Here is a 9,494-nt window from a genome sequence, read left to right as displayed (position 1 = left end):
ATATGTTACCGTTGCGGCTATATGCTCTACTTTGCCCCTTAATCAGTCATGGGCAAATAGGAGGATTTGGCAAGCTTTACATTAAAATTAGGGTATCACAGATTAGAGAGTTTGTGTAGTCTTTAAATTAAATATTGTCAAGTAAATAAAAGTAAAATAAATATCACAAACAATATAAAATCAGAGCACAGCTAGGAATCATAACTATAAAACACACTGTTATTGCAAACCGCAGGAACAAAGTTTGTTAACACACTGTACAAACCTACATTGCGGGATTGCTACCAGAAAAGTACGAAGTAGTACTGTAAGGAGAGGACTAGAAGAAAAAAGGAATAAAGGGGCTAACAAGAAGCGAGAGAGTACTCTACTGAGGGTCAGCGTTGACTAGGAAGATCTTTTCCACATTGACCAGCCCGCTAGCAAGACCTTCAAACCAAAGAGCCAGCAAGTATCAGTGCCCTTGAACTTGTACAGTATTCAATAGTGGAAAACTATAACACGCAAGCAAAGATCGGCGATTCAGGTACAACTCGAGTGAAATCGATAGTGAAGCCCTCAAAGCTGCCCCAGTAGTACTCTAACCCCCTTTCCCCTGTGTTCTCACCCGAAGGACCCAAGGTTTCCGCTCAAGAACCAGATCACGGTGACCGCGAACGATCGCCGTCAGCACGCCGAAGTGACGGACTCGATGCCGAAGGCTATCCGGCGAAAGTCCATCAAAAAACCGCCTGAAGACCCGGCACGTGACCACACGGAACAAAATCCGGGCTGCGGATCCGAAAAAATAATGCGATGAATCCGAAAACATTGATCGTTTGCGAATTCATCGCGAATGTTGCCGATTCTGGAGAAAATGTTTTCGATAACGAAAGAAATTGCTTCCAAAATCGAAAGCGCTTTGTTGCCGGCTTATTTGAGAGTGTAGCATGCCGCAGCCACCGTTACGAACTGTCAGAATCAGCCGCGAAGAAGGAAAACAACAAAACAAAAGTTGGTCTCGCGTTGAAGTTTTTGTTGTTTTTTTTTCGACTTGTCCGCCGCGATTTCGGTTCGTCAAAATCTGTTCCCGACCCGGTCTGTTAGTCAACAGCCACGGCCTCATCCAGCTTCAAGACTGGATCCGGTCAATCCTCGGTACCCTGCAGTTTGCTCATCCGCCGGGAGTTCTGACCATCCGACGTTCCGTTTGCTTCTTGAGGGCCGTCGCGACCACGGCAGTAATGGCAGCCGACGTATTTCTGCGGTACTTGGAGAAGGACAATCGCCATGAGTACAACAAGGTAAGCTGCTGAATATAATTGATTTGGCCAGAACCAAGAAAAAATGATCACGCAGCAGCTGCTTACGTTTTTCGAAAAGTCGGAACCGACTTTGGCTCAGTCGGGCTGATTCCGTTGCATGAGTCTTTAAAAGTTGTTTTCACTGAAACCCATTTTATTTGCAGCTTTCCTTTTCCGACCATTCTTCAGGCCACCAAATCTGCCATTGAAGAAAATCCGCTCCGCCGGTTGCCCCGACGATGATGATGAGAGCAGTTACTTTTCGAGCTCGGCTCGGAGCGAAATCGGCCACAACGGGAAGAATCCGCCGATCCCCTTCCGGAAGTAGACCAGAAGCTGTTCGAAATCTGCGAGGAGGACATTAATGGTATTGCGTGGGAAAAACAACAACGTATCCGATTGACGATTATTTTCGGAAAAGGTGGCTTCCTGTACAGTTTCACAAAACGAACCACGTGCGGATTTATAAGTTTTTTTGCATTCACAGTCGTTTTTGGGTGCAATCTAAAATTAAAAAAAAATTATTATGTAATAATAAGGCAAGTGCTAAATAATTAAAACTTTCCTCATTTTGTAAAATTATAAAAATTATAAAAATTAAGCTAAATATATAAACGCCGTGATTTAAAAGCTTGGAAAATCAAAGAAAATTTAAACAAATGAAAGATTTTTTTTAATTAAAGAAATGTTAGATACAGTACAAACTCTATTATTTGGCCTTGGAAAAAAATCACATCGGTTTATCGAATTTTCGGAAAATCGAATCACGATTTTTCCTCTTTGTCTTATTTTTGATGTTCTATTTCAGGTATGACCACTAAACAACTTCAAAGTGACTTTTCAAGATAGCGGTCAAAATGGCGACAATAAAAGATTGATTATTAAAAAGGAAATCAGCCTTTCAAATTTGTTAAAAAATAAGGCTTGTACAAGTTTTCTTTACAGTTTTTGTCATTTCGTATTTTATTTAATTCTAAAATTCAAAAAAATACTAAAATTCAAAAAATCCAAAATTCTAAAAATCTAAAAATCTAAAATACTAAAAATCCACAATTCTAAAATTCTAAAATTTTCAAATTTTCAAATTTTCAAATTCTAAAATTCTAAAATTCTAAAATTCTAAAATTCTAAAATTATAAAATTCTAAAATTCTAAAATTCTAAAATTCTAAAATTCTAAAATTCTAAAATTCTAAAATTCTAAAATTCTAAAATTCTAAAATTCTAAAATTCTAAAATTCTAAAATTCTAAAATTCTAAAATTTAAAATTCTAAAATTCTAAAATTCTAAAATTCTAAAATTCTAAAATTTAAAATTCTAAAATTCTAAAATTCTAAAATTCTAAAATTCTAAAATTCTAAAATTCTAAAATTCTAAAATTCTAAAATTCTAAAATTCTAAAATTCTAAAATTCTAAAATTCTAAAATTCTAAAATTCTAAAATTCTAAAATTCTAAAATTCTAAAACTCTAAAATTCTAAAATTCTAAAATTCTAAACTTCTAAAATTCTAAACTTCTAAAATTCTAAAATGTCTAAAATGTCTAAAATGTCTAAAATGTCTAAAATGTCTAAAATGTCTAAAATGTCTAAAATGTCTAAAATGTCTAAAATGTCTAAAATGTCTAAAATGTCTAAAATGTCTAAAATGTCTAAAATGTCTAAAATGTCTAAAATGTCTAAAATGTCTAAAATGTCTAAAATGTCTAAAATGTCTAAAATGTCTAAAATGTCTAAAATGTCTAAAATGTCTAAAATGTCTAAAATGTCTAAAATGTCTAAAATATTAAAATGTCTAAAATGCCTAAAATGTCTAAAATGTCTAAAATGTCTAAAATGTCTAAAATGTCTAAAATGTCTAAAATGTCTAAAATGTCTAAAATGTCTAAAATGTCTAAAATGTCTAAAATGTCTAAAATGTCTAAAATGTCTAAAATGTCTAAAATGTCTAAAATGTCTAAAATGTCTAAAATGTCTAAAATGCCTAAATTGTCTAAAATGTCTAAAATGTCTAAAATGTCTAAAATGTCTAAAATGTCTAAAATGTCTAAAATGTCTAAAATGTCTAAAATGTCTAAAATGTCTAAAATGTCTTAAATGTCTAAAATTTCTAAAATTTCTAAAATTTCTTAAATTTCTAAAAAATTTTACATTTCTAAAATTTCTAAAATTTCTAAAATTTCTAAAATTTCTAAAATTTCTAAAATTTCTAAAATTTCTAAAATTTCTAAAATTTCTAAAATTTCTAAAATTTCTAAAATTTCTAAAATTTCTAAAATTTCTAAAATTTCTAAAATTTCTAAAATTTCTAAAATTTCTAAAATTTCTAAAATTTCTAAAATTTCTAAAATTTCTAAAATTTCTAAAATTTCTAAAATTTCTAAAATTTCTAAAATTTCTAAAATTTCTAAAATTTCTAAAATTTCTAAAATTTCTAAAATTTCTAAAATTTCTAAAATTTCTAAAATTTCTAAAATTTCTAAAATTTCTAAAATTTCTAAAATTTCTAAAATTTCTAAAATTTCTAAAATTTCTAAAATTTCTAAAATTTCTAAAATTTCTAAAATTTCTAAAATTTCTAAAATTTCTAAAATTTCTAAAATTTCTAAAATTTCTAAAATTTCTAAAATTTCTAAAAATTTCTAAAATTTCTAAAATTTCTAAAATTTCTAAAATTTCTAAAATTTCTAAAATTTCTAAAATTTTTAAAATTTTTAAAATGCCTAAGATTTCTTAAATTTCTAAAATTTCTAAAATTTCTAAAATTTCTAAAACTTCTAAAATTTCTAAAATTTCGAAAATTTCGAAAATTTCTAAAATTTCTGAAATTTCGTAAAATGTCTAAAATTTCTTGAAATTTTAAAATTTCTAGAAATTTAAAATTTTAGAATTTTTGAGAAATTCGAAAAAGTTTTGAGAATTTTAAAAAAATTTTGGGATTTTTTTGAGAATATTTTAGAATATTTGAAATATTTTGAGATTTTTTGGAATTTTTAAAATTTTCAAGAATTTTAGAAAAATTTTGAGAATTTTTGAAAAAAATGAGAATTTTTACAATTTTTGAAAATTTCTAAGAATTTTGAAAGTTTAATAAAAATTAGATAATTTTAGAGAACTTTTGAGATTTTTGAGAATTTTCGAAAAGTTTTGAGAATTTTTGAGAATTTTGAGATTTTTGAGAATTTTAAGAATTTTGAGAATTTTGAAAATTTTTGACAATTTTGAAATTTTGAGAATTTTGAGAATTTTCGAGAATTTTGCAAATTTTCGGGTATTTTTGAGTATTTTGAGAATTTTGAATTTTTGAGAATTTTCGGGAATTTTTGAGTATTTTGAGAATTTTGAGAATTTTGAGAATTAAACTAAAAATGGATAATTCAAGATAACTTTTAAGAATTTTTGATATATTTTGAAAAATTTTGAGAATTTTTGTAAGTTTTTTTTTAAATTTTTAAAAAATTTAAAAAAAATTTAATTTTTTTAAAAATTAAAATTTTTAAAATTTCTGAAATTTCTGAAATTCCTAAAATGTCTAAAATTTCTAGAAATTTTAAAATTTCTAGAAATTTAGAATTTGAGAATTTTTTAGAAATTTTGAGAAATTCGAAAAAATTTGGAGAATTTTCGTGATTTTTTGAGAATATTTAAGAATATTTGAAGTATTTTGAGAATTTTTTTCCAGAATTTTTAAAATTTCTAGAATTTTTAAGAATTTTAGAAAATTTTTGAGAATTTTTGAAAAAAAATTAGAACTTTTAACAATTTTTGGAAAATTTCTAAGAATTTTTGAAAATTTGATAAAAAATTAGATAATTTTAGAGAACTTTTTGAGATTTTTTGAGATTTTTCGAAAATTTTTGATAATTTTTGAGAATTTTCGAAATATTTTGAGAATTTTTAAGAATTTTTGAGAATTTTTGAAAAAAAATTCACAATTTTTGAGAGTTTTTGAGAATTTTTGAAAATTTTGAGAATTTTTAAAAAATTTGAGAATTTTGATAATTTTGAGATTTTTCGAGAATTTTGAGAATTTTGAGAATTTTGAGAATTTTGAGAATTTTGAGAACTTTTGAGAATTTTGAGAATCTTTGAGAAGTTTTGAGAATTTTTAGATTTTCGAGAATTTTTGAGTATTTTTGAGAATTTTTGAGTATTTTTGAAATTTTTTGAGAATTTTTGGGAAATTTTTGAAATTTTGAGACTTTTTGAGAATTTTTGAGATTTTTCAGAATTTTTGAGAATAAAATTTATAAAAATTGGATAATTTAAGAGAACTTTTTAAGAATTTTTGATATATTTTCTCATTCGCAGTCTACGGCTCGCAATTGCAGCGTGAGTTCGGCGAACACCTTCACAGATCCGACTGCTGGCGGAGATTCTGGGGACATGTTCCAGTCGGACGGTCTTCTAGTGGAGGCCACTCCGCTCAAGTCGATTCTCTAGGTGAAGATCGGCGGTCAACCTCCAGGACGAAACAGCTCGCTGCGCGACGCGGGAAATCAGCCAGATCGACGACCCGAGCACGCTGCACCGGTCTCAGCGCCTCTATCCGGGTGACCCCGCCGCCGACGTCACCGAGCACGGGAAGGACCTGTACAATCATTACCAAAAAAAAAACATAGCTGCCGCGGTGCCAGCCACAAAGACTGGCAAGTGGAGCATCAACGAGTGCATTTCGGCCACGCCACCTTCTTTTCTTACTGCTAGCACCGGGACTCACGTCACGGGGAGTAACATTCCAACGGCGGCACCGACACCCAGCGGTAACCTGCTGCCCCACGGACATCGAGGACGGCCAGATCAGAACAATCGACTCGTTCGAACCTTCACAAGTCAAAGGCAAAACACATCGAAAAAAAAAAAAAAAAAAATCCGTAGTAAACCGCTCACAGAATTGCTTTGATTTGGTTTTGAATAACGATTAAATAAATAAAAACATTGAAATCTCTTCTTCTTCTTATTTCCATCCAAAATCTGAAAAGCAACGGTCAATTCAAAACAGTAAATATTGTAGGGGCTGCGTGCTGCGTGCTTTTGGCAGGCATGCGTTACGGCGTTACGTTTGCGATATCGAAAATCACCGTTTGCGATATTGGAAGCAATGTTTCCTGCTGACGGGTGTGAACGGAGGTTTGCGATTGGTAGAGCAAATCGGAAGCAAAGTTTGCGATTCCGCAAACCGGATTTTGTTCCGTGCACGTGGTCCCGGTCTAACCCACACCCAAGATGTCGGCCTGCAAGGCCGGAGATACCAGCGCCCCCCCCCCCCCCCTCCTCGTGCGTGGCGTGGGCGTACCTGCGAAGAGCAGGCCAGATGCTCCAGAAACAAGTTCCGGACGCGGTCGAGGGCGATCGTGGACCTCCGGAGCAAGCCAGCCACGAGAGTGTCATCGGAGGTGACCAACAGCAGCAGATGTAGCAGCCAACCTGCCCCGCACAACACACACACATACACAGCGTGAGTCCAAGAAATACAGTGCTTAATTTAACTAAAATAGTACCTTGATTCCTTGAGCTTCGAGCCGACCCTTGAAAGAAAGAGCTCTTGCTTGACTAGCCCCGCCAGCGCGAAAAGAGGCCCTGAGCCCACCCCAGTCCGGCCGTGGCTCTAAGACCAACCGGCTGGGGCGTTGTCAGGGTCCTTCAGACCCAAGTATGGGGAAAGCCCGTAGTAACAAATGGCGACCAACTAAAAGTAGTTTAATCTAAAAGTATCAAGGTTTCAAGGTCTGTTTGCGTAAAGTGTGTCAGGAGCTGTAGGGAAATTTTCAAAGTCTCTGGTTAGAGAGTGTTTAGCCAAAACGATATCATTAAATTACACTTTTTCTAAAAATGGTTGAATTTTAGTTAACATTTGCTGCCGGTGCGCGAACGCGACCGAAATCAGCACTTGTACTGTGGAACCAGCGAATAGCGGGAGTTTTAGTATAAAAAATTGATTTTTCGGGATTATTGGGTCTTGATTCGACCGACTTCCTTAGCAGATATTTTGTTTGGATTTATTCATTTTTCTTGAAGATCGTTGATGATGTTTGATGCAAATTAACTGTAAAAAGTACTTTGAAATCAACACACGTTTTTCCAATTGATCAATTTCTTGATTTTAAACAATCTGTGCAAGAGTAACAAAGTTCAGAATTGTGTCGCATCTTGATACGAAACCATAATTTGAAGTAAGTTGAGAAGAATTCAAAAATGTACGATGCTTTACAAAAATTTCAAAACTGCGCTGATAAATACAAGTTTTTTTAAGGTTAAAAACGGGCCAGAAATATAGGATTTTATCCATAAACTGGTTAGCAGCCAAGCAAATGATAGCAGAACAAAAGAAGTGATTCACTGACATTGACCGTGAAACTTGGGATCGACATTCTTTTGTCGAGCAAGATAGAAGATGATTACTGTATATAGATCTGAACAATTACGTTTTATTTGTATTGGTTACACTTTTGCAGTTGCACATACAAGAAATTATACAAGAAGGAAAAGGAGAGAGAGAGAAACGGAAGGGGAAAATTGGGAAAAAATGTTTGAAGAAACAACATTTCCTCCAAACAAGCACCACTTGTAGCCAATTTTGCATGAAAATTCAACAATAAAATATCTTAATAAGTTTTCAGTAGTATCATTAAGTCTGTTATCAGCAATTTTCCACAGCACTTACTTTTAATTAGCCTGTTTTGCATGTTGAAGAAAAGGTTGAAAATTTTCAGGATTAATTTTTATTTTCATAGGTGTCCATATTTCTTGTGTTTGTTTTTGAGACATCAGCTTTCTCTGTGATAATTTTTAACTGAAAACACTTGCAGTTACAAGTAACAACATTTATTCGGGTAGATAGCACAAAAAACATTTGAAATGGATGAAGTTGGGGAATCACAACCTTCATCAGTTGAACTGCAGAATCTGACTAGCAAGATCAAATTGTTTGAGGGAAGTCTTTTGTGTGGATTACAATAACCATGCACAAGTAATAGTAAGATCAAATTCTTAGAAAACGCACACTTACTGATAAGAAGTTAATGTGAGATTTAGCTGTGATATAATTTTGAGAGAGTATTGTTTCTCTAGGTTTTAATTTGTTGTAGAGATGTTCAAGTTAGTATTTATTTTGTGTTGTTTGAGAATATTTTCGGTTTTGTTCTCATGGCGCCCATTAATTTAGCAGAAGTACAAGAGAGCAATACAGAGTGATCAGCAAAGAAACATTTTTAATTAACAATTTTCAACTGTGCTAAAATTTGGAAAACGTAAAAGAAAGACAAGAGAGTACATGGAGACGCATGATAGTCTACCAAATTGGCAACTTAAAGTAGATTTCAAGAAAGAAACACAATTTCGGAGCATGATATGTTATGGTTGGAGTTCAATTGTAAATGTAATTTAGTTATTTATTTATTTATTTTGTTTCAATGTGTATCCTATTTATTTATTTATTATTGTGAATATTTTTGAGCAACAGTTGAGTTGACACCCTAGCAAGAGATTTCAAGTCCAGATTTATTTCCAGAGCAATAATAATGTTTGCCCATACACAACGAGCAACGAGCTACAAGCAAACCTTTTTTTAGTTTCACAAATACATTTAAAAAAAAATATGTTACAAATACTATCGCCAACAAGAGCAAGAGTTTTGTGGACAGCTTTTAACTGCTAGTCTTTTGTCGGATTTATATACAAAATGTTGTGCGAAGTAAAGTGAGTACAGTGAGTACAAGATAAAAGATTCAAGCATGTGATAAAAAAAATAAAAAGTACAACAAAATGATTTGTAGTGGGCTAATCTGTGATTATTGATTTTTGTGTGTTCAAATGAATTGGTTTCAAAATGTAAAAAGGATGTTTTAAGAACGGAAAAGAGAAGAGAACTAGCAGAAAAACGACGATTGATTACGAGAAAAGCAAGATGAAAAACAGATTTTCCAGTTTCGCGACTGCACGACTTCAACAGGTGAGACTGAATTTTCTGACAACGAGTTTTGAGGAATTTAAATCAATGTTTTATGTTGAATGTTAAATTTATGTGTTCATCAAGAGAAGTATAGAGTTTACACTAGAATGGTTGTTAACAGCAGAATGGTGTACAAGCAAGCAAGTTTTGAAAGCAGAGATTCTTTAGTTTCGGAAGCTTGATAGAATTCAGGTGAGACTAAAGAACTGCGGGAGAAACGAAGTATCTGGAAGTGCCAGTAAACGCGAAGCTGATCCTAAG

This window comes from Culex quinquefasciatus, chromosome 2 (assembly GCF_015732765.1).
Source record: "Culex quinquefasciatus strain JHB chromosome 2, VPISU_Cqui_1.0_pri_paternal, whole genome shotgun sequence".
Lineage (NCBI taxonomy): Eukaryota > Metazoa > Arthropoda > Insecta > Diptera > Culicidae > Culex > Culex quinquefasciatus.
This window is presented reverse-complemented; position numbering follows the sequence as displayed.